Source organism: Rhinolophus hipposideros, assembly GCF_964194185.1.
Source record: "Rhinolophus hipposideros genome assembly, chromosome: 14".
Taxonomy (NCBI): Eukaryota; Metazoa; Chordata; class Mammalia; order Chiroptera; family Rhinolophidae; genus Rhinolophus; species Rhinolophus hipposideros.
Genome location: NC_138060.1, coordinates 23,105,957 through 23,131,655, shown reverse-complemented (window position 1 = coordinate 23,131,655; position 25,699 = coordinate 23,105,957).

Genomic DNA, 25,699 nt, shown 5'->3' with positions numbered 1-25,699 from the left:
TTTAATATGGATACATCTCAAAAATAGAATAGTGAGCCAGGGAGAAAGAGAGAGGGAGGGAGGGAGAGAGAGAGAGAGAGAGAGAGAGAGAGAGAGAGAGAGAGAGAGAACAGCTTGTAGAAAGAGACAGAGTATGATAACATTTATGCAAAATTTTAAAACACAAAAGTTAAAGTTTGTAGATGACAACAAGAAAAGCATGTGTGTCCACATAGGCCTCGCACTCCAGAGAGTCAGTACCTTTGGGAAAGAAGGTAGATGGATGAATGGAATAGGCGGGGTCTTCAGGGGCTTCAGTCACAACTCTGATGTTTCCTTTCTGTTCCTAAAGGGTCTGCCAGAAGGCAAAATACTAAGTTTTGACAAATTTTGGTAGTAGGTACCCATTTGGGTGGTGGGTAGAAGTTGTATTGTTTTGTATGCATTTTTATATGCTTGAAATATTTGGTAGTAAAATTGTTAACAGTGTCTCCTTTTTCTCTCAAGAGTCCCTGGCAAAGGTAGGATGTCCAACCCTCCTCTCTACTACTGCTTTGTTTACCAAGGTCTCACACACACACAAGAGTTACAGTGTCTGTTCAGAGTGGGGTGGGAATGAGAGCTGGAGCCCTGCCTTAGAGGAAAATTCCATCAGGCCTCTGTGTACTAACCCATTTCTGTGGCCGAGGGCAGTCTATGGAGTGCTCAGCAGTCAATCTTGAACATCCCAACAGGAGGGATGTTCTGAGGAGAAAGCTAGGAATACAACAGTAGTTGATCCATGTCTCGTCATTCTGAACCTTCTGAAGGCCCAGACAAAAATGGCTGCCGTTTATCAAGAAGGAAGCCTTATTTAAATTTAATAAGCAGAGTATTGTATAAATTACCGACACAACCACCTTAGCCAGGGTATATGATGTTAGCTGTAATTCGACTAGTCATAATTCCATGCATGTGGAATTATGGGAGGTACATAGTTATCAGAAGACAAGAAATATACCATCATCTTTGCAATGGACTATTTTGTTCATCTTTGTTACAATACTGGATCTTGAATTAATCTCTCATGAAGCAGATTTAGAAAGAAAAATGCTTTACATTGGAAAACTTAAAAATGGATCTTTTGTTTTCGTACAATCTTCAAATTTCAATTTGTCACTTACAAAACCCAAAAATGTTTACATGCTTTTAAGAGGGAAATAAAAGGGCTTCCTTCAGATGAAAACAAATACTATTTGAGTGCTTGAAATAATTCTAACAAAAGGCAGGCACGTCACTTGGTACACTCGTTTAGCCACCTGGGGTAGAAAGCAGAATATCTATGAGAGCCCTGCAGATGACCACTGGTCTATTTGGGGGCAAGTCGCAGTTTTCAAGTAGCAAATAAAGGAGGTTGACTTTGATCATGCTAGATGTATACACTTGGGGCCATTGATTAGTGAAAGTATGTTAACTCTTTACAGTAATATGTAATAACCATCTAATACTCATTTATTCAATAAATATGTATTGAGCATCTACTATATGCAGTTACTCTTGAGTATTAATGATAAGATAACTAAAAACAGGGTTTTCCTGCTCTGAGAGAGCTTAGTCAGTCAGATAGCAAATATAAAAATCAGTCTGTCAAAAGTTTTATGAAGGAGAGAGGCACTGGGTCTATAATTGGGGAAGATGATCAGGAAGATGAGAGAAAGCTTCCTGAGGAAGTGATGTATGAGCTACAACCTCAAATTTTAAGAGAATGGAAGAAGACCAGCATGGCAAGATTACGTACTTAGTTAAAAACTATTTTATTTATTTATTTATTTATTTATTTATTTATTTATTTATTTATTTATTTATTTTTTTAGTTTTTAGTTTTTATCCCCCCCCCCCCCGGGTTATCTCAACCCTTAACCATTAGTATCATCTCGAGGATTTTTTTGTTTTTTTTTTAAGAATAGCTCAAATCAAGTCAGGCCCTACTACCTTAAAACAGAGAGGTCCGAAATTCCAAGCAAAACTCACCCAAGTTCACCCAATGCAAAGTGGGGAGCCCTTGAGCACAGTGGGCCTCTGATGGTACCTAGCACAGGTCTAGGTCTACAGGGTAGTCCTGGGTGGGCTTCTTTGGAATCCTGCCCTCTACGTCAAATAAATATTGATGTAGTAAATGTCCAAACCTGTAAAAAGTTTTATTTAAGCCAAACTGACAACAACTGTCAGAAGCAAAAATGTCAACAAATTGAAAAAAATGCCCTGAAAAATAGAAGTTCTGCAGCTTAGTTTTTTACATTAAAATCAGAAAAGAAAACATAAGAAGGGATACGTAAAATCCAACAGTGGTAAATTAAGGGTGTAAGCAAAAGCAAAGTAGAAAAATATGTACAATTAAACAAAAAAATAAAACAAAGCACATATTTCTTTTACATTGGTCAATAAGAAATAATTAACAATTATAATCTACAACACATAAAAAGGGTATTATAAAAAGAAGGTAAAAATAAGGGGTTCTGTGGTCTCATGCTCTGGTACAGTAGGTGTGTCCTAAGAGGTCTGAAAAAAATCACATTGACATTTCAAAGGTATGTTATACTAAATGCAAACTACAAAAAAAGTAAAACAGGTAGCAAAACTAAAAATCCTAATAGTTTGCAGGTTAAAAATAATGCAAGTTTTTTGTTTGTTTGTTTGTTTTTCTTTTTTTCTTTTTAGTGAAGGTCCATAAGACCTGAATGCCTCCCATTTACCTTCCTTTTCCTTTAAAAAAATTCAGCCTTACCTTCTATCCAAAATTATGATCTTGCATCATCCCCAATGGTCCACCATTTCAACAAAATAAATAATGGCAATAAAACTTCCTAGCAATAAGCCTTCCTATCACTATGGGACCACATTATCCAACAAAAAGGTTGGTCATCAGTGCATCCTTTGGATTGATTTATGACCAAAAGGGAGAAGTGTGGACAAAAAGAGGCCACATACTAAACCTGACAAGCTCAGGGGAAGCCAGCATGGTGAGCTCTACAAACTCAGAGACCGAAGTAGGTCACTGGGGCAGTCACATCCTAGGCCTCTAGCTTCCTTGACAAAGGTCAGTCTTGACCTTAGTGGGCTTGTCTGTTGTTTTTTTGCATCTAATATAACATACCTTTGATATGTCAGAGTAGTCCCTTCCAGATCCCTCATGGCACAACCCACTGCCCCAGAGCATGAGACCACAGAACGCTTCCTTGTTATCTTGTAAAAACTATTCATTAAGTATTTGCTATATGCCTGGCATTTTTCTGGTTGATTAGGATACGTGAACAAGATAGAAAAAAGATGCCAGTCCTTGAAGAGATTATATATTTCGGAAGTGGGTATCAATAGAAATAAACATTAAATAATGGTTATATAGTGCACTAGAAGGTGGTGACATGGAAAGGGTGGAGGAGGGCAAAGAGAATCACGAGTGTCTCCAGACTGGGGACAACTCACACATTTGAATAGAGTGATTGAGGTGGGCCCCATTACAAAGGAGAAGTAGTTGATGGTTGAATGACGGCCTGAAGGTGAGGGAGTGAGCTCTACTGGTGGAAAAACGTTTTAGGAGAGGGAACAGGCAGAAACAAAGGGAGGAGTGTGCCTGGATTGTTTAGGAAAGTGTGGAGGCCAGCAGGCCTGGAGCAGAGTAGGCGAGTGGGGAGAGTAGTAGGAGACAAGGCCAGAGGGTCTGGGTGGAGTTAGATCATGGAAAGCCTTAGGCGCCATTTGGGCTTTGGCTTCTGCTCTGTCTGAGTGGGGCAGCTGCTGGAGGGTTTAGAACAGAATCAGGACATGATCTGAATTTTGTTTTAAAAGGAATTATCTTACTGCTGTGCTGGAAATAAAGGGGTAGGGCACAAGGGTGGAAGCTAAGGCCACGAGGAGAGTATTGCAGTGATTTCAATGAAAAATGGTCATGACAGTTGTCACAGGCAGTTGGAGGCAGTGCAGGTAATGAGTAGTGGTCATCTTTTAGTTGCCCTCTGAAGGTGAGGCCATACATAGTATTAGCTCATTGAAGGGCTGATGAGAACAGTCAGACATTTCTGCCAGATTTCCAGCCTAAGCTACTAAAGTGTTGTAGTTGCCATCAACTGATGTGAGAGAGAGTCCAGGGAGAGCAGACCAGGGAAGGAGGGGGCCAGGAGTTCATTTCTGGACTTGCTGAAATGAGAGTTCCATTACATATCCCAGTGGAGATGTCAAGTAGGCCATTGGGAGGACTGGAATGAAGACAGAGAACATGGCAGATCTTTCGAGGACTTTCATTGTAAAGGAGAGCAAAGAAATGGGGCTGAGGCTCGCAGGCAAAGTTAGATGAAGAGAAAAAATATTTTAATTGTGATTTGGGAAAAATAGCAACAGGTTTATATAAAGATGGGAATGAGCGTGGTGAGTAATGATAGTGGGAAGCCAGCAGGGGGCCAGACTTGGAGGCCATAGTAGGACAGTTTAAGATACTGGGTTTTACTAGAGCAGTGGGAAACTACTGAGATTTTAAGCGGAACGGTTTGACAAGATAGAATTTACATTTTACAGATCCCTCTGGCTGCAGAGGACAAAACAGATTGGAAACTAGCCAAAGGATTTGTAGGCAGAATACTGAATATGCGCTTAAGGAGGTGCTAAACATTTCATGTATCTTAACTCATTTAATCTTCACAACAAAAATTGAGGTGGGTGACATTCTTATGCACCTATTACAGGTGAGGGTGCCAAGGCTTAGAGTGGTTTAGCGAGTTGCCCAAAGTCATCATACAGCTAGTAAATCAGTGGCGGAGCCAGGGTAAGAACCCAGGCTGTCCAGTCAAATTATCCTGGTCTTTTTGCCACTATGTGCTATGGGTCATAGACTCGTGTAATTTTTAGGTTGGCAAGGCTCTTAGACACTGCCTCGCCCAGCCCCTCAGGTAAACTGAATTTGAGATACTCAGAAGCAGTAGCTTGCAAATGGAATCATAGTTTAAATACACTTGGGGGTGGTTGCTATTTAAAGTCCTATTCTGGGATAACCTTTGTAAAGTAAAAACTCCTTTTGTAAAGCAAATAATCCACTCTCCAATTTTGTGGAGACAATGCTGTTCTTTAAACAGCAAGTGTATCTATAAAACTGAAAAATGCCAGAGAATATTCCCATTATTCTGGAAGAGGAGCTGTGGTAAGGTGGCATGGAGAGATGTGGGACGAAACGGCTGCCAGAGGGCCAGAAGAGCGCAGTCCTTGGCTGTGCATGCTGGGGGGTACACCAGCTCCTTGATGCACTTAATCTTACAGTTCAAAAGTTTCCAATCATTTCACCACCAAGGGGTCTTAGAATCTGTGAGCCCATGAGGAGGGCATAATGCTGCTGTCCACCTAATAATACTCCTTTGTCTATCACAGAACTGTTCTTCCCCATCCCATCTCTACCACGTGGTTCTGGTGGGCTGTCAGTCACAGGGCTTCACCTGCCCCCCGGGCCCCGAATTAGGCATATGATTCGGTCTAGTCAACTGGAGCCTCCTTAGGTTTCTATCTGAGCTATTTTCTCTAGAATATGAGCAATAAGTATTATGTAAACCTAGGGCTGCACGTAGCCAGCATGTGTCCAGGCAGAGGCAAGTGGAGCCAAACTATGGAGAATAATTAAGCAGAGCCCTGGTGACTTGGCCTACGCTTGAATCAGCAAGTCATTTCCTTGGGGTATTCCAGTTACATTAAACAATAAATTCCCTCTCTTGTTCTATGCCTCAGGTTCTTCTCTAAAATGGGGATAATTATACCACTTATTTCATAGCATGTACCAAGGGTCACAGTAAATAATGTGTGTCATGGACTGAAAACAGTACCTGGCGCATAGCAGTTAACAGAGCTGCAGAACAAAGGACGCCAAAGTTAATGACTTAAAACAACCATCAAGGAAGCTCGCAGTTCTGTAGGTTGGCCATTTGGGCTGGGTTCTGCTGGACGATGACTTTGGTCGCAGCTCTGTTCACTCACACATCTGTGGTCAGTTCATCTCCACGTGGTCCACAATCTCCAGCAGGCTTGACCATATCCTTTTCCCTATGTTATCTGGACAGAGGGTCAAAAGGAAGCGTGGAAGCATGCAAGGACTCTTGAGATGTAGGCTCAAAATTGGCACACTCCCCTGTGTCATTCCGTTGAGCAAAGCAAGTCACGAGGCCAGCTCAGAACTAGGAAGTTGGTTCTACTTTTTCATGGGGGGGGGTGCTGCAGTTACATTGTAAAGAGTCTGAATCAAGGGGGAGCTGTGAATGATGATGGCCACTTTTTCAATCTGTTATAATAAGTGTTTAATAAATCTCACCACATGTGGTTGTGTTATCGTTATTGCCAAAACTAGTTCAATTTACTTTCTGTTGACTGCTGTAGACATAATCATGCTACTACGAGTCTTTTGTAAAGATTATTAATAATAGGTTGGTCATCCCCTAAATTTCATTCTGGACTTCTCATTGAAACCCGGATATAGTTTACTTCTTGAAATATATCGTTTGCCTTTTAGAAATATACCAAATGACACTCTGTTTGTCATTAGCAGAGTACTACAGAAGTGAACGACTGTAATCCCTCATGTTGTAAGTAATGTTTTATCTGCTCAGCAAGAACTTGGCAATTATGAGGCTTTAATGATCTACTTTACACAATTGTTTGTTTGTGAGTTTCTCCTCAATGGTTTCTGTTTTGTAATTATGTATATTTCTTCTTGGTTTGTTCATCTTTAATTGCTTTAGACTTGATGGGGGAAATATTGATATTGCTCAGTGGTTCTTCTGAGGCCATAATATTTATTCTTTTCAGGAATAAATACATTGCAGACTTTCATGCTTATTAATTTTTGATTGTAGAGAATATCATATTATGCAAGGTGTGACATGAATACATTTAAATTCATTACTTAAGCACATTCCTTCAAGAGTATTAATACTGATTTGATGATTTTCATTATTAAGTTACTAAATATATTGCCAAATTTCAATTTCTTCTATTTCTAAATCTAGCCGAGGGTTAGCAAAAGCTTTTTCCTCTATTTTTGTGAAGACAAGCAACGTGAAAAGGATTTTTTTTTATTTTATAGGGAGGTGGTAGTTTCATTCCAGAGTTTAGGATCTATATTGTGCTTGTTATATCAGTATATCAAGAGCAAACATAAGCATTGCAATTTCCCTCAGTAACTAGAAGGCAATCAATATCACTAAGAGCCAATGGTAAAAGTGTGCTGCCGTGTGTTTATAACTTATGGCACTATTATCATTCACTATCAGTAGAATCCCTCCTTTTGTAAAAATTAGATTAGATGTTACCTTTTGTTTATACTGGATCGAATATCAGTGTGAGTAATGACATTGTAATAATAGTTGATAACTGAGTATCAACTCTGTGTATTGGCCTATGTGTTAACTAGCTAAATACTGGACTACAAATTAGTCTAACATTCAGTGGCTTAAAGAATAATCCTTTGCTACCCCTTCTAACATATGCAGGTTAGGAACAGAGCAGCATGGCTGTGCAATGCTGGCTTGAGTATCTCATGAGGTTGCAGGTAGATGTCAGCCAGGACGACGGCTGGGGGATCCAATTCCAGTTTGGCTCATTCACATGAATGACAACTTGGTGCTGGCTGTTGGTAGGAGGGTCTCTGTTCCTCTCCATGTGGGTCTTTCTATTGGGCAACTGGAGTGCCCTGTAGAAGTGCCCTGTTGACATGGTGGCTAGCTTTCCCAGGGTGAGCAATCCAAGGGACCAAGGCAGAGGCCACAGTGCCTTTTATGACCTCACCTCAGTAGCCACACATCATCAATTCTGTATTCTGTTTGTCACAAGGGCCATCCTTGATTCCATGCAGAAGAAGAGTACCTCCCTGATTCTGTGTGGACACCAGAAAGCAAGGATCATTAGTCACCATCTTGGAGGCTGGCTACCACAAACTGCTACCAAATAACAATAGAATATTTACTATGGCCAACTTTATCACTCATCAGAAATTGGATGCATTTTTATGATGTATCTGCTAGGTATGGCCGGTGCCATAGATATGTCCTATGACATGTATGCCTGTGATTGAGTCTTTTACTATAATAATAATCCTCTAGTTATCTTCTCCAGGAGAATCCAGACCTTTTCTGGTGCTCTTCCCATAGTCATGGTATCTTTCTCACAAATAACCTTTTCAGAATCTTATGAAAGTTATAGAATTCTTTTCAAGAAAGATATATTCACACATGATTTTCCTTAGAGTTTTAGTACATTTAGGAACACCCGTTACCATCAAGTGAATTAATACTTATTTAGAGTGAGTTAAGATTTGTTTTTTCCAGAATACTTTAAAAGTCAGTCATTAATTAGAGGAAAAATCTACACAGAACGTATCTGTGTAATATGATCTCTAAACCGCCTAAAGTAATTATTTTCTAAATAATTTTAATCTTCAGTGTTAATCTCTCAAAAATAGAATGACTGTTACTGTAATTGGAACTCTCAAATATAATTTCTCACATTTATTATATCCTTCTTCCTAGTTCTTTCTATCCCATATTCTCTGAAGTAGCTCATTTTTTTAAATTCCCCTTTTTCCTTTCATCTTGCATACATTTCTCATCTATCTCTTCCAGCTTTTCATTGTGTAGATTGACTTAACCTTTCTTATAAAGAATTTTCTGTCTCTCCCTCTTATTTTTACATCTTTCTGCCCATTCTCTAATTATGCATTGACAAATCCAAATAACCAGTCTGGCACTGATGGTGTCTCCTGGAGAGTAGGAGGTCTCCCAGGCATGGAATAAGAGAAGGGAAAGCTGAGGGTGAATATAGTATTCTCTTCATCCATGCTGGTGGAAGCAGGGGGGCTAAGAATCTTGATACTTTAATATTTTTGGCCTCTTTATACTTTTCATTCAGCAGCAATTGATCACAGAAAAATCTTCAAAACACTTTCAGTTTGGATAATTCTGCCTCTATTAGTTGTCTGAAGAGTAACTAGATTGCATGACCAAGTGTGGTCTGTGCTCCCCTGGTTATCTTGATGAATTATCTATTCACGTGTTCCTTGATGTATTCTTATTATTTTACATGGATTTCTAGCATAGTAAAAAATGTGACAGCAAATAAACAAACAACAGCCAAACATTGACTTTGATTCTTGGTATACATTAAAATCTTTATTAATTGGGCAACTTTGGGAATAGTAAACAGCACACACCTTGCTCAGTTGTGTAATATATACAGAAGGGCTATATCAATTGGTTAATTGTATTTTGAAGTTAACTTGAGACAGTCTTTTGTTTTCTCATACCCCAGCCCTTAGAGGTTAAGGGAGAAGGTTGGCAACACTGGAAAAGTAGAGAAAGTTGTGGAGCAGGAAGAATTCTAAGATGGCTCCCAAGATTCTCACCAAACTGTGACTCTAATGGATGTCATGCCGTCATTAGGTTATTTATGTGGCACAGGTGTCTTTAAGAAAGAGAGGAAATCCTAGGCAGGGTTGACCTAGTTTGGTGAGCCCTTAGAAGGTCCTGAGCTCTTCCTGGAGATAGAGATTTGAAAAACTGAAGGATTTCATGTTACAGAGTCTCCATTACTGGCTTTGAAGATGGCGGGGCTCTCGTAGCAAGAACCTGGGGGCAGCTTCTAGGAGCTGTGAGTTTTCTCTGGCTGGGGGCCAGCGAGGAAATAGAGACCTTAGTTCTACAACCACAAGGAACTAGTAAATTCTGTCACAACCATATGAGTTTGGAAGAGGACCTTGAGCTCCAGATGAGAATGTAGCCGGCTGACACCTTGATTTCATTCCATCAGAACCTAGTCACATGGTGCCCCAACTTTGTGATCTACAGAACTATGAGACAATAAATGACAGTGGTTTTGAGCCACTGAGTTTGCAAAGGTTTGTTATTTATAAAATAAATCCAAGTCATAACCTGTTTTCTTTTGGCACCTGGGGGAGGTGAGATAGCAGAAGGAGAGGCACTACAGGGAGCTCTTAAGTGCTCCAGCTCTGGAATCCTAGACCTAGGTTTATAACACAATTCTATCCAATTAGAAGCTATGGGAGTTTTTTTGAGTGTCTTATCCCTCAGAACCTCAGTTTCCCCACCTGCAAAAAGGAGAAAAATCATTATTAGTTTCTTCTAGAATTGTTGAGAGACACATATGAGGTAACAAACATGATGTATTCAGAATGGTGGCTGGCATGTGTAACAGCTACATATATATTCGCTATTTTCACCCTGAGAAAAGTCACTAGAACATTGATTTTGAGAGCTGGAGAATAGGAATGATCATTAAACCACCAATAATTGTGCGCTTTGGGCAACTTAACAATATATTTTCATATTTTATCTTATTTCATATAACTCCCTTATGAGGAAGCTATTCACATAATTTCTTAACATTTGTTATTATTATTTTGAAATACTTATAGACTCATAACAAGTTGCCAAAATAGTACAGACAGGTCCCACGTACCCTTCACCCAGCTTATAATGGCATCTTACATTACTATAGTACAGTATTAAAACCAGGAAACTGACATTGGTACAATGCTGTTCACTGGACTACAGACCTTATTCACATCTCTCCGTTAATAATTTCATTTTGCAGATGAGAAATCTGAAGCTTTTCTCAGTTGCTGATTTCAAGTTCCCCTTGAAAGCTGTGGTAAAATTGCATGGACTTATATTATAAATGATTTGTTTCTATTGCCTATTTGCATTCAGTGGCAGATTAGGAGGAAAAAAAACAAAAAAAACAAAACACGTAGCATTTATGTGACCATTCCGACCAATTAAGATTCAACTTCACTTTTAGTTACTCAGTTTTGTTCCTTAACTAGAAACTTTTATTTTTCTGCAGCAAAAGAAAGATGACATGGCAGATTTTGACTGAAGGCCAGGTGACACAGATCTCGACCCCATCGCGACACCACAAATACAGGCATGCAGAGACAGATGCCCCTTGTACCAAATAGTCTCAACTTTTTTTTGTCTTCTTCTTTTATAGTTATCACCAAAGTCAAGGGTTTTCACATGAAAAAAACCTGAAAGTAACCAAGAAATCAGCAGTCCCTCAAGGTCTAGGGAAAATTGGCTTGGACCCTTATGGTTAAAGAGTCTGGGAGTTTTCGAGATTGTAGTGAATTCCTCACAGGGCTCTTATGCCTTTGCCCTTGTTTGACTCCTGGGATTGTTTTCTGTGAGTCTCTGCATAACTGAATACAAAACTCCTTGAGTTCCCTGAAAACTCGAGCAGCGTAAACTCTTTTGAGGACTTTTATGAAGGTTTTAGTGGGAGAATGGAGAGGTTGACATTCCATACCTGCACATGAAACAACTTTAATCTTGGATGTTAGAATTTCTCTTTCCTAAAAGTCTTTGCAGCCCGCTTTCTGCCAGGCACGCCTCTGTGTCATGGTACAACTCACAGCTGCCATCCCCAATTTTTTTCCTTCTTACTCATTTTTCTTGCCTGTAGGAGAAAAATAAAGTCTTTCCCTTTTCTTTTGCGCTTCTCAGCCATGCTGGTCCCAAATTCTTGGGCTTGTGCCATCTCTTCACATCCTTATAAACCATCCCTCCAACAATTTTCATTCCCTCCCCAAGGTGACATCTGGTGGCAGGTGTTGAAATATCACTTTGCTATTAATTACTATGAATTTTATTATATATTAATTATTTATCTAACTTTCCAACACTTTTTGTTACTGTGAATTCCCTGGAACTGCTGGAAGTCTTCTATTATGTTACCATTTTTCCTAATTTTCTAGATCAGGGTTACTGCCTGTATCTTCCATTAATAAATGAACCAATTCTTGTTGCCTTTTGAGTAAAGTCTCTGCTTTATCCAAGAATTACTTCTACTTTGCTTCTCAGGAAAGACAGAACATGAACTTGGCACACTCTACCGCAATGTTGCAAACCCATTTTGGAACCCTGCAAACTTCACTAGGACTGTGCCAGGTCAGATGACCACTGAAAAAAATGGAAGGAAAGGCTATATGTTAGAATCCCAGCAGCTTCAATTTTAGATGCCAATTTGCCCTCCTTGTCTTTGCCTCTACTGGTTGACCCCACTGTGTCTCCAATGCCTAACATAATGTTTTGCACAGAGTGGACATTCAGCAAATACTTGTTCAATGTATTGATGGAAGAAAACATGCATTGTAGCGAACAGGCTGAATTGATAAGCTTTTGAGGAGCCATAAAGTAAACATTCTTCTCTCTCCTATAACTCCCATACTGAGTTCTAGGTGGTGTGAGTAACGGACCAACTGGTCCCTTGGAAAGCAAGGTTGCAATGTGAACTGGATATTTGTATCATGCTGTTTGTTTTTATGTCTGGGAGGAAAGAACCATGGGCTCAATGGCTCAAGAAAAACACTACATCACTTAATACTGTTTGTATCGCAATGCTGTCTAGAGAGCAGTTTGTGCCTTTCCTTTCTGTTCCAACCACAAATTCTGGGAAACAACCTTCCTTTTCTTCCTCTCCTAAAATGCTTTTTAGCTAAATCCCATGTTTCCAAGAGTGGGTGGTGTGCTAGCCGTGTCTCCTGCACTCATTGTCAGGTTTGATGGGGAGCTGAGGCTGGGTGGGCAGAGCTTCACCACTGCTGTTGATTGAAGTGACACAACAGTCTAATAGGATTAATGTTTGATTGAGCCCTGGGGATTTTCTTCACATTTAAAGAGATTTTAAAAAGAAATGTAACTTTAAGACCATATCTGGGGAAAGAAACTGGGTCCTACTCAGGCCCAGGTAGGTCAGCTGCCCCTGGCTGTGGTGGGAGGGCTTGCGTGATGACCCTAGAAACCCCAGTCTTAAGGGTTTACAACATACTGTGTTTCCCCGAAAATAAGACCCAGCCGGGACAATCAGCTCTAATGCATCTTTTGGAGCAAACATTAATATAAGACCCCGTTTTATTTTACTATAATGTAAGACCGGGTCTTTATTAGTGTTTGCTCCAAAAGATGTATCAGAGCTCATTGTCCGGCTAGGTCTTATTTTCGGGGAAATAGGATACTTGTATAGTTATCATATCTGTGAGTGAGACTGTTTAGAGGGAATATTCCATGGTCTGTAAGTGATGGTTTCCCTCCCTTTCCATTTCCCACATCTGAGGCATATACACATCATTCATTCGTTCTCATTCACTTATTCATCCATCCAGTAACCATTTTTCTACCCTTCCCTGCACCGTACTCAGGACTAGACACGGGAGCTGTAACATTGAAAGGCACAGGAGTCCTCCCTGTCCCTTTGTCACTTACAGTGGAGACTGGAAGAGAGAAGGGGATGGGGAGTTATGAAGCAGGGTGGGAATTTACTGACAGAGCTAATGCTCAGTACATTCTGGGGCCCACGGTAAGAACATAAATAACAAGGCCTGTGGGAGACTCCCTGGGGTTACTGGCAAGGAGTCAAGCAGAAGAATTGGAGGAGGATGGTGACAGGAAGGGAAGGACAAGGGGACGATCTCCCAGACGGAAGGCATAGCATGAGCAGAGGCTCAGGGAAGAGGAACTTATGGTATGCACGAAGTTACAAGCAGTGGAGCTGCTATTAAATGTAAGAGATGACACTCAAGCAAATGGAGGGAACAGGTCATGGAGGGCCCTGTAGGTCATACTTAGATTACATGTCGACTTAAGCTTCAAGGCTATTGGGAGTCACAGAAGTGGCCTGCAGAGCTCCTTCCCTAACATGCCTATCAGGTGGCAAAAGGTATTCTTATGTCAACCCACTTGGCTCACTCCAACCTCATTGATGCTGGGAAGTTTTCATTGGTTGAAGGCTGCTGACATCATCTGTCTCTTAAGGATTTCAATCTCGCTGTGTTACAGCCCTTGGAGAGGCAGGCCTGTGGGCTTGCTGCTTCTCTTCTCATTTCAAAGCTGGACTTTGATAGCCTACTTTAGTTTGGTGAAACCTATAGAACTCCAGGCAGCGTTCTGCAGGCTCGAAGTTCCAATTATTGTTCTAGGAAAAGCAACAGACTTACCTTTGTCTCTCAGTTTTTCCCAAGTGTATTATAGAATCTGTAAATTAAGACATACCAGAGATTCTAGCCTCTATATCCTAGACTTTTAAGTTCTGTGAAAAAATACGGTAATTTCTAACATCATTTTAGCAATGTATAAATCCTATCACTATACCAACTTTCTCTGTCAACATTTTGGAAACAAAAATCAATATTTTGAAAAATCTTTTTGCATGTCTACCTTCGTATTTGTACCACTAATGTTAATTATGCTTTCTACTGTGAAATAGGTCATGAAGTCTATGTTCTTTACTCAACAGATATAACACGGTGGGGGAATAAAAGAAAATTAAAAACTGAAGCAAGTTCTCTGTCCCTGAGTGGTGTCTTGATGCTTTTCAAGCTGGAAAATAAGATTAACACATTTTTATTGAGCACCTAATATGTGACAGGCATTGAGCTGGGTATTTCCAAATATATTATCTTATTTAATCCTTCTAATCACACTGTGAGGAAGATTTCATTATTTCCTGTTTTTATACATAATACACCAGAGGATCAGAAATGTCAGGTGAATTTTCCAAGGACCGATAGCTAGTGAGTAATGAAAGTGGATTGAGCCCAGGTCAGTCTTACATTCCAAGCAGACTGTGGGGAGAACTTGTGATTGGGGCAGGAAATGGGAGCTAGTGAGGGAGCTTCAAGCAGTTATTAGTAGAAAAATCAATACAGCATCTAGTACATGAGTGAACAATGGTTTCATCTCTTTTATTAGCCTTGGTCAGTTAGTAGTGGCATCTGGAGAACTGATTAAGAAACAGTGCTGAGATGGATTAGCTGGAGGTAACCTGGTGAAGATAGTATCTACTCAAATATCGCGTATTTGACATCTTAATTTATTGATAGGAAGAGTGTGACCACAGTGGTATGAGAGTGGGGGTCTGCATGTGGCCTGGGGAGAGCCAGGGAGCTGCTGTCAGAAGAGCTGGCTCAGTCCCCCCACCTTAGGGTGCAGGGGCTAGGAGAGCTGCCTTTCAGGGTTGCACCTACTAATTCCTCAAAACCTATTGATGCATGCTTCCAAATTACCCACAAAATATCTTTATATGGGCATTTTCGCAGGGAATATATTTTAAGAGAACATATGCCTTTTGGTGCTCTGTGCTTGATAGAATTAGGTAATAAGCATTCAGCCCAGCTACTTAATGTAGAAAGCATAAGAGTAGTGACTCTGAATGTATAACACCCCCAATGCTGTAAGCTGTCACCATTTGTGAGCCCCACTGTTATTACCTACTGAGCACCTTTTCCTCTTCTTCTTAACTGTGTGTTGTGGGGAGAGAGTTCTGCAAACATCACAGGCTTGCGAGGCACAGTCAGAATGCTAATAGAGCCATCAACCCCAGATGCTGCTTTCCTGAAATCTGAGCAAGGTGAGCCCTGATTCATACCTTGTGCCTCCTCCAACATGACTGCAATTAACATTTTATCTGCCCTGTATCTCAAGGAAAAGCTTTGGCACCACTCCCTAGAGGGTGAGGAAGGACCTTAATTACGGAACAGCTGCCTGCTGTATTCTGATGTCACCACCTCTGAGCTCCAGAGAGAGGTCAATCCTAGGGTGTCATGTGGCTCAAATAGAATATTTTAATTTAGAGACTCAGTAAACTGCTCCATCAATTAAGACCGGTTGTACTTGTAGCCGCCTTGCTGGGGCACACAGCCAGAAGCTTTGATTCATTTCATTTCTTATTGACCCTGTCACACCGTGAAGGGACAGCCAACATTTCAGTGGGTGGTGGAAAGCTGCCAGAAGTAAAAGGAAGACTAATGATTGAGGAAAATTTTAAAGGGTAAGATTGACATTTGAAATGAGAGCACATCTGTCATGCTGGCTAAATGATGGTGTTTGGTGGGGGTCCAGGAGAAGAAACGGGGTGGGATATTTTATACTTTGTTAGCAACTAATAAATCCCCCATCTCAGCCAGTTATCACAGGGCAGGTTTGCATTTTGCTCAGGCAAGTTTCAGTGCAAGTAAGTGGAAGTTCTTGTATATGTGATTTTTCAGACGTCAATGCTCTTTCCATCTCTTGTGATACTGTCAGTTCACCGTGCACTCCAAGCGGGAAAGAGAGTAATGAAGGAAAGTGCCATCTTTCAGAGGATGAGGTTGGGGCCAATGCGTTCCTCCTTTCATCATCAGGGCAGGTTGAATCCCAGAAGCCAGGCTGAGCTGTACATGTGGGTTAGAGCGCTGAGCGAACGAAAGGCTGACGCTGGTCAAAGCATGGGCACAGATGTGGACAATGAAAGTCAGGTAGCGTTCTCCCTTCTTTCTCTCCCTTCTTTCCTGAAGCCACTAGACCCTGCTCTTGACCAATATGCAATGACGTTATAAGGCACTTCTTCCTTGTTCCCAAATGTAAAAACCTTGCATTTCAACAGGAGCCCGGTTCATGAGGCAGCTAAGGCTAGGCCCGTGGGGGCAGTTCATTCTGACCAGGTAAGCATTCTGATGGCCTCAGAGAGGACCTCTTGGTTTTAACTACAGGTGGGTCTCTGGAATCCACGTCACACCATCAGCTCTTTTCAAAGAGGAGCAGAGACTAATGACGCACTCCCCATAATATTGGTCTCTGTAATTTAGAATAAAGTATCGTTTTAGCAGTGCTTAAAATATGCAGCGGCCCTCATTTACATTTGCTGTCCAGTTATTTTCTTGCTTATTTATAAAGAAAGTGGCTAGCTGTCACCTTGGTTTTCTTCCATAGTAAACCATGGAATAATTTCTGTTAAAGTTCGTACTTTGAATTTAAACACAACTGGGCCATTATGGCTGGCTGCCACCAGAAGCACACATACGATTTGCATGTCTAGATGAGCAAATCAGAGCTGCGAACAATAGGGACCACACGGCAATGTATCACTGTGCCTCCCCTCCACCTCACAGAATTAACTCCTGCCAGGGAAATCGATTGATAACTAAATGTCTAATGGAAGAGCTAGGACAGGATAATATACAGCTGCCCAAGTGAACTTTGATGTGGAATTTAAATCTTGTCTCTGGCTGGAGACACTGCATTTGGAAATGCAAATTGTTCCCTTTAAAACTCACTTGCCCATGGAAGGAACGAGTCCTGAGTTAATGGACAAGAGGGGAATTTTATTCTCCCTCCAGCGATTTGAGGAGCCATGCATTATCAAGTCATTGGGCCCAGGACTCCTTTCTTGGCCACCTCCACCATCGCCAGCCAGGAAGTTATGCTTGGATCCCATCAAGTTCTTCAACTTACACCGGTGTTAACTTTGAATGATTCTAGTAGAGCATGTCACTGGTTGTGACAGAATTATTCATGAGCTAAATGATCTGACTCAGAGGAGTGCCTGGGCTTCTGGACCTGGTGGAAGGACATTGAAGTGACAGCCTGGCCCCTCCAGGAAGCCTGTTGTTTATTATGACCTTATTTGTGGATGCTTTCCTCAGAGATCTGACAACACACCCCTACCGGGAACTGCACCTGAGGTGGCACTGGTGTGGCAGAGGCCCCTGCATAGGCACTGGTGATGGGGGATGTGTGTGTGTATTCTTCACCATTCACTTCCAACTGGCCCATTTTGATACCCCACGGGTACATTCTTAGGGTATCTACAAAGCAGGGAGAGCCCTCCAAAATTTTCATCGGAAAAGTTTTTATATGTGAAAGAAAGCATCCAAGTAGTCTTCAAGGAAAATCGAGAAGTCTCTTAGATGCTGTCTTGCCCTTTTCTGGTTTAGTATTTGGATTGTCGTTTAGTTAGGTGGAGGTGGGTACAATAACCTGGCATGGCTGAGACTCAGATCTTGCCAGTGGCCCAGCTCTTAGTGTAAAGCATTGGAAGACGAGGTGACACCAGGGAAGAGGAATCCACTGATAAAGAACAGAGTCAGAGCCCTGAGGCTAAGCCGCGGTGGCTCCTGGTTCACACTCTGTGCCCCCACCATTTTAGGTAAAGTCATGGCACTGCTGAAGGTAAGGACCCCTGGACCAGGAATTAGGGGTCTAATTTCTGTCTCTGTCTGACATAAGACCTCAGACTATTCACAATGGTCCTATGAAAGTATCAAACCTTCCTCATTTGCAATTTGTCCCATTTCCCTCCATGGATTACGGTGAGGATTTATTGAGAGAGAGATCATAAAAGCACTTTGAAAATTAAAAAAGTGCTTGACAGCATAGGTAATAAACCTTCTTAGAAGTAAAGGCTAGACCTTTAAATCCAAATCCCACACTGCAGCAAATACATAGGAGAAGGGCTTTCATTCTTAGGCATTTATTAAAAAATATTTTAACTTTCCTTGTTATATGCAAATGGATGTGACATCAGAATTGCACTATGTCAGTTTCTTCTGAAATGATTTAGAAGATGAGGGACACCAGATAGAGACTAGACTACATCTGTTTTGTTGTTGTTGTTGTTTCATTCTTTCGGTTTTTTTTTTTTTTTTTTTTTGGTAGGAGGTTGTCTCAAAGGATAATTGCAAGTAATAGGGATATGAGCTCTTTCCTATTTAAGCTACTGATTTACGTAATAGGACAAGTACAAAGCTGGGCAGCAATATGGTGAATAAGAGAAAATGATTTCAAGCCAGCAGCGTGACAAATGGTCAGAACAAGCATGCACCCTCTGGTTATTCCGACCCTTTATTCGGATATATCATTAAGCAGCCCAGTGTTTCATATAACACAGAAATTATTAACCTACTAGAAACAGGTAGGATGCTGAGTCTTCCAATGTCCCTGGAAATAAAAATGGGAATCAATTAGACAAACTTTTTGATTATGACCTGAGTAACTTATATCTTCCCCCTTCTTGTTATACCAGGGGTGCCAAAAAAATGTATACACATGACTTGTACCCATCTTTTGTTATCAGCATATATTGAGTAATGCAATTTTAATACAGTTTTCCCCTTTCTTAAAATATGTACACATTGTTTTTGCACCCTCTGTATGTTGCACACAAACTAGAGTTGGTCCTAGATAGAAAGAAACCTTAGGGAAAATCCATTCCTCACTTTGCACAGATGAAAATACTATTGCCCTCTCAGATGAGGGGAGTTGAAAACAGGAAGAGATCTTGACCTGCTCAGCTAAACAAGTGTCTGCCATATAGTAGTTGCTCAATAAATGTTTCATGACAAGCCTTAGGGATGAGGACCTTTCATAACGGATCACAATCAAGTGGGAGAATAAGAGACTTGGTCAGTACTTGCAGGGGGTCAAGAGATCTGACTTCTAGACTCAGTTATACCATCCACTGTTTATACAAAGTATATCATTTGCTTTACTAGAAGTTTCTTCTGTTTCCGTTGTTAATACCATTTTCTGTCCTAGCTGTGTTAGCGTAAGAAGAAAAGGTATACATGTACGTATTTTATATTTTGGAAAATGTCAACTAGTCTCCTCTATAGCTGGTAAACTTGTCTTATGGAGGAGCTAGCAAGCCTCTAAGGTAAGTCCTAGGAAGCAACGGAAAACAGCAAAGTGAGGTGTGCTACTAATGGTTGAAGTGGATGGTTGTGATGTATTTCTCCTCAAATCCCCTGATGCAGTTATGAACTTACTTGTCGGAGCCAGAGCTGTGGAATGGAAATCAATCTGGGCTATTGTGACCATTAGGGCATATTTCGCATGAGCCTTTTCAAATAAAATGCGAGGCTGAGGTATAATTTTCTAGGAGCTTGGAATCTAAGACTCTTGGAATAACACTGCCTGGAGCAGAGGGCAACAATAATGAGCCCAGCAAAGAGAAAGAAGATTAATCTGTTGTATTTAAAGAGCTCTCAATTTATAAACGTGTCCTCCGATGTTTCTGTCTCCTCTCAGTGCTGCAGAAGTCAGAGTCAAGCTCTGTCATACGGAAAGCCAGATGTAACAAAACAGTTAGTTGGGGGATGGGTATTCATCGTTTGCCAAAAAATGCAGCAAAAATGACCAGCTATCCTAGAGTATTTAGAACTATGAACATGTGAATTAAAATCTTATTGACTTTCTATAATTTAACAGTTGCATGTCTAACTGTCTCTGTTTAGTGATGTAAAAGTCTCATAAAAAATTTATTTATTTTATTTTTTTCCACTTGAAACAGATCAGATAGTCATAGGTTTTCTTTAAAGCAATTGAAGTAGAAGTCAAATCATTATGATGCTAGATTTATACCAAGACCATCCCTCATGATTGATAATAGAGTAAAAACACTTGTTGTTGTATCTCCTGTCTTTCCAGCATTATGATAGTCTCCTTATTTCAGTTGATCATTCAGTTGATCAAAGCAAGATGCCCTAGTTTTGAATTCAGTCCCATCTCCAAAGATAATTTCTTTCTATAGAAAGGAAAATAGTCCACTTGACCACTGTATGTGTGAATACTTTCTACTGGGAATGGCTTTCTTAAGACCAACATGATTCCCAAAGTCCCATTTATTTCCACCACCATTTTATCAGACCAAGACCGCTCATGGGTAATCTCCATAACTAATTATAGGCCACGTCCAGTTGTTCCAGGATAAGCCTGAGGTGACCCAAATAGCAGGACTTAAAATTGAACTCTTATTCTGTATGTTAACTATCTTTTATTAAGGAAGCAAATGTTTGTCTTTCTCTTCGTACTTCCTCCAACTGTGGAAGAAATAGATTCTATCCGATATTATCTGGGCTTTCCAAGGATGTATCTTTCCAAGAAGGAAGAATGGTTTCCTTAGTCTACTGTTTGTCAGATGGAGGTCCAAAGATTCCCTGTAGTTTAAAATGTAGATTATTGGATTCTACCTCGACCTACCGAATTAGAACCATTGGGGTCTCAAGGATCTAAATATATAAAGGCTTTCCAGGTAATTCTTACGCATGCTAATGTTTGAAAGCCATGGCTATTGGCTTTGATAGAGACCCATGTGTGTAGGGTTCCATGTTCCAGAGGTAATTGATGAGGAGGAGGGGAGATAATGCTCTGATGAGCTAGGATGCCAGGGGAGAGTCCTGAGTTTCTGTATACTTACACAGAGGACTTCTTTCTAGAAAGATCTCTTTCGTTTGCTTGTCACCTTCTGGTTAGTCTCCTACTTAAGTAGTCATCATCCTGATTAAAAGAATTGCCCCAGTGCTGCAGGTGACACACACACACACACACACACACACACACACACACACACACAGTGAAGGACTGGGTACAAGAATACTAGTATTCACCTTCCCTCTGGTTTCAACAGAGTATCACCTTTGCCAAGGATTACTCTTCTTTTAATCTCATTTAAGCTTTACAATTTGAGCATTCTTCTCTTGTTTGAAGAAACACATCAAATGTGACTCTGTGCCTTTCATAGATGGGTTAGTGTGGGCTGCCTAATGTGCTAAAATTGTACATTAGCTTTGTTATACTACTTTTGACTCTCTCACCCAACACAAATCCATCAAAACCTACTCTTTTCTATCATCACTCACCCCATTGTGAGCTAGGAAATAATTCTCTGCCCCCCCCCACACACACCTTAGTAATATTTTGAATCTTTCCTAGTCCCAACTCAGAAAATGTGCTGCTTGATTACTCTGGTTGCCATGGCTACAGGTCTAATTTCCCTCCAGCTCTGTCTTCTGATGTCACATATTCCTGATGTGTTTGATCTGTAAGGGAGCTTTTCAGAAATTCATCTACTAGGTTTCATGAGGAAATAAGACATTAGGGCATCAAAGGGGCCATTCATAAGCTTAGTTTCAGAGAATAATCAGTAGAATTCCTGATGGTATATTTAGAAAAAAACAAAAACAAAAACCCCAAAAAACTAAAAAAAAAATTCATCTTCCTAAATTCTGAAATTGGTTCTCTACACTTTTCTTCCTTCTTTGCTTGTGTATTTCAGGTTTTTCTCACAGCATTCATAGTCAACTTTTATTTAATAGATCTTAGTAAATCCCTTAAATATTTTTCAAAGTATCTCATCTCCATTGATAGGTAAACCGTCTTCATTTTGGTTTTCCTTCTCCACTGAGATGATGATGATGATGATGATGATGATGATGATGATGATGATTTTTAATGTGAGAATGCAGATTGTCCTTGCAGTAATTGACAATGTCCTCCATTAACAAAATATTCGCTGTTTTTAAACTGTCATTTTTAGTCTCTACTTACTGGGGCAATCAAGTGGCCTAAATTGTTCAGAGGATTCCCCAGAAATTCAGTTAGAAACAGGGATTGTTCAGTGTTCTCCTTTCATATTTGATGCAATCTGGCCCTAATATGTTGCCTCAAAAATATCTCAGGTGCCTAAGAGAATTTTTGCCTTGCAGGGTTCCAACCCACTCATCAAATAAAATTTAGAAGCACAAAATGAATTGACACTGCACACATCAGCCTTCCCACAAGCCAAAGATTTTTCAGTGATGTAGATACTTGCCCATTTTGAAAATATACTGTCCTTATTTTTTTGTCCCCTTTTGTAGTGACTCATTTAAAAGAAATCCTCCACAGATCTGAAAAGACATGGCAAACTGAATGGCATATATATGAATAATTTGAGGTTGGCATATTATGGAAGGAGAATGTGTTGTTATCCAGGCCAGAGTAGACATGAGATTCTGGAGTTCGTTAAAGAAAAGATGTTTTAGCAAAAGCACATTGGAATGATTAGTGCAGTCATTTGCAAACAACGAAGACTTTTTTTTTTTTTCAGCTCACCTTCTTTATAGATTTACCTATTCACGTACATGGAACACATCAGGAACATGGGAAGAACCAGGCTGACACTTAAAAGGCATGTGGTATAAGACTTTTTAATGCTTGATGAAGTATGAATCCAAGTGGAATGCTATGAATAAATTCTCTCTTGGAATGTGTAAATAAATGCATTAAATGCCTTGAATATTTAATTCATGTGTCTCTAATCGTATTTGTTGACATGGAAGATAATAAAGCATAATGATTCATAACCTCCTAAATGGGAATAATCCCTAGGAGCTATGATTAATATGGAAAGTTTTTAAAAAAGATTGGATTTCAGTATCTAATAATAAATGTGCTACTCTGCCTGAAATAATATTTGATGGATATTACATTTTCTTGGGGAGAAAACAACAACAACAAAAATTAGTATTTGAATACTCCCTAGACACTGTACTTTTTTACTTCATGGAATATCATTTGCCCATTGTATGCACTCTGAATTTTTTAGCATCAAAATGTTATTTTAAAGACAACCACAAAAATGTAGTAAAGGAACTGTATTTGAGAATATACCTGACAAAATTCAACACACTAAAAAGCAACAAATGATTTTCTCTGAATTAATTGATCCAACCACAAAGCAAATTGTCTTCCAAATCTGATTTTATAACAACTCAGCTAAGATTCAGCAGTGGTAGAGGACCTTAGCACTGTTTACATAGAAAAAAACACAAACTATTGTCTGTGTCTATGAGTTTCTGTTTCTCATTTGTTTGTCTTGTTCTTTTGTTGCTTTTGGTTTATATATCACATATCAGTGAACAATAGTTTAGTGGTTACCAGAGGGTAAGGGGGGTAGGGGGTGGGAGATGAGGGTAAGGGGGATCAAATATATGGTGATGGAAGGGGAACTGACTCTGGGTGGTGAACACACAATGGGATTTATAGATGATGTAATACAGAATTGTACACTTAAAATCTGTGTAATTTTACTAACAATTGTCACCCCAATAAATTAAAAAACACACACAAAATACCACAAAAAAATTCTAAAAATTGTGTTTGCAGAAACCATAACTGTGTTTTCCCTGTGTCAATACGACTTTCTAGCTAAAGACTATATTATTATTGAGTTAAAACTGGGAGTAACCAAGAGCCTCCATCACCCTTTTTAAATGGCAGCGTGGAAGCCTCACATAGTTAGCTTTACAAAGCTCTTGGTGGCAGACCTTTTGCAGAAATTTGATCTTAGGAGAGAAAAAAAACAAGAATGAAGGGATAATTTGGTTTGTTGGATTTCTCTGAGTTCCTGACATGTCCTGAAGCACTCTGAATCACCAAAGAAAGTAAATTATCTTGAGTGTGTTTAATTTTATTGTATTTCTTTGAAAACTGGACATCTGAATAGGTGATACAGCTCTAATTAAACAACATATTGGTTAAAGAGAAGTGCTTCTTTTGGACCATGATGAATGATAGAGAATTTTCCTTTGAGCTTTTGTTGTTTCTCCACGTATCTGTTACCAGCAGGCACTTCCTTATATTTTCTCATTTACTAACATTTACAGTGTTTTTCAGTTGTTTTGCTGGAGGGTTTCTCGTTTTTTCTTTTTTCTCAGCGTGAGGAATTGTTGACCTTTTGAGTACATAACATTTAATGAGGTTTCTATGCTGCTAAATGAACTGAGATTCAAACGCTGGTCATTCAGGTGGTTGGGAAGAGAGCTGTGCACCTAGGCAATATGACTCAGACCCCAAAGAAATTTGTCCCCTGAAGGAACCAGAGTTAGTTTTGTGTAACTTGCAATGTTCTTGACTCTGGGCCTCCATACTGTATTGTGTCAAAGTATACTGTCTCTTAATAGTCCCTGAGATGATAGAGATGATTATATATCTTAGAACAATTCTTTGTAAGTTATTTGGGTAGGTAAACAGAAACAGGAAAAAAAAACCACATCAAACATATTTTGTTTGTGGTCTTTGAAATTCACACTCAGGAAATAGCCTTTGAAAACTATTTTATCTTATTGCAGTATCATCAATTTAGCTGTGTTCCACGTTACTCTGAAAGTACAAACATATTGTAATGTTATATATTATCACAAGGATTCAAATATACTCTGGGTCAAATTATAGCTGCTAAAACTACCTCCACAGAAAATTCTTGGGTATTAACTTGGAAAGAAGTTTGTTCTTTTTCTTATTTTCAGAATCAGAAATGGATTCTCTTGTACCTCATTTAAGGGAAAGAAAGGAGGTCTTTATTTTTAAAACAGAACACTACTTACATCGTATAATGTTTATTTAAATAGATGGGTGTAGTGGTTTCAGAGCTTCATACATTTCCTGGAAACATAAGCCTAAACTGTGTTTATCCTTTCTGCATCATTTATTTTTTATGTAATGTTCTAATCAGGCTTCCATTTTGGATATTAAATGCACCCAAACTCTTAGCTGATTAAAGGCAAACTAATCTTAATTTACTCAATAAACATTCACTGACAGCCAAACATCTGCCAATTTTTGAACCATGAAAGCAGAATCAAAGAATATATAGTTCGTTGCCTTAAAGAGGAGATAGAATCAGCCAATGGTGACAGCAAAGTGTGATGAATGACAGTGAGAAGCACACAGGCCATAGAGAAGGGACATCATACTCTCTTGGTGAGAATTGAGAAGAAAGGTTAGTGAAAGCTTCCCGGATGAAATGACACTTAATGAGTTGTTCATGCAAGAGTGGAGCATGGGGAGGTTTTTTGCAGAGGGCCACCTGCCAGAGAACATAGAGAAAAATACAGTGGTTCCTCCAAATTGGAGGTGAGTTGTTTTGAGGGAAACAGGAGAGGTAAGCAGGGGCCACACCTTGATGGCCTTATTTCCCTCACTAAAGAATTGGGACAGTATTCTTGTGGCAAGGGGAGGCTCCTAATAGGACGTAGGGTGGCATTATCAGGTGGCTTAGAAAGTTTGCTCTGCTTAGAATGGATTGGAAAGGGATAGGATTAGAGGCAGGGAGACCATTAGGATACAAG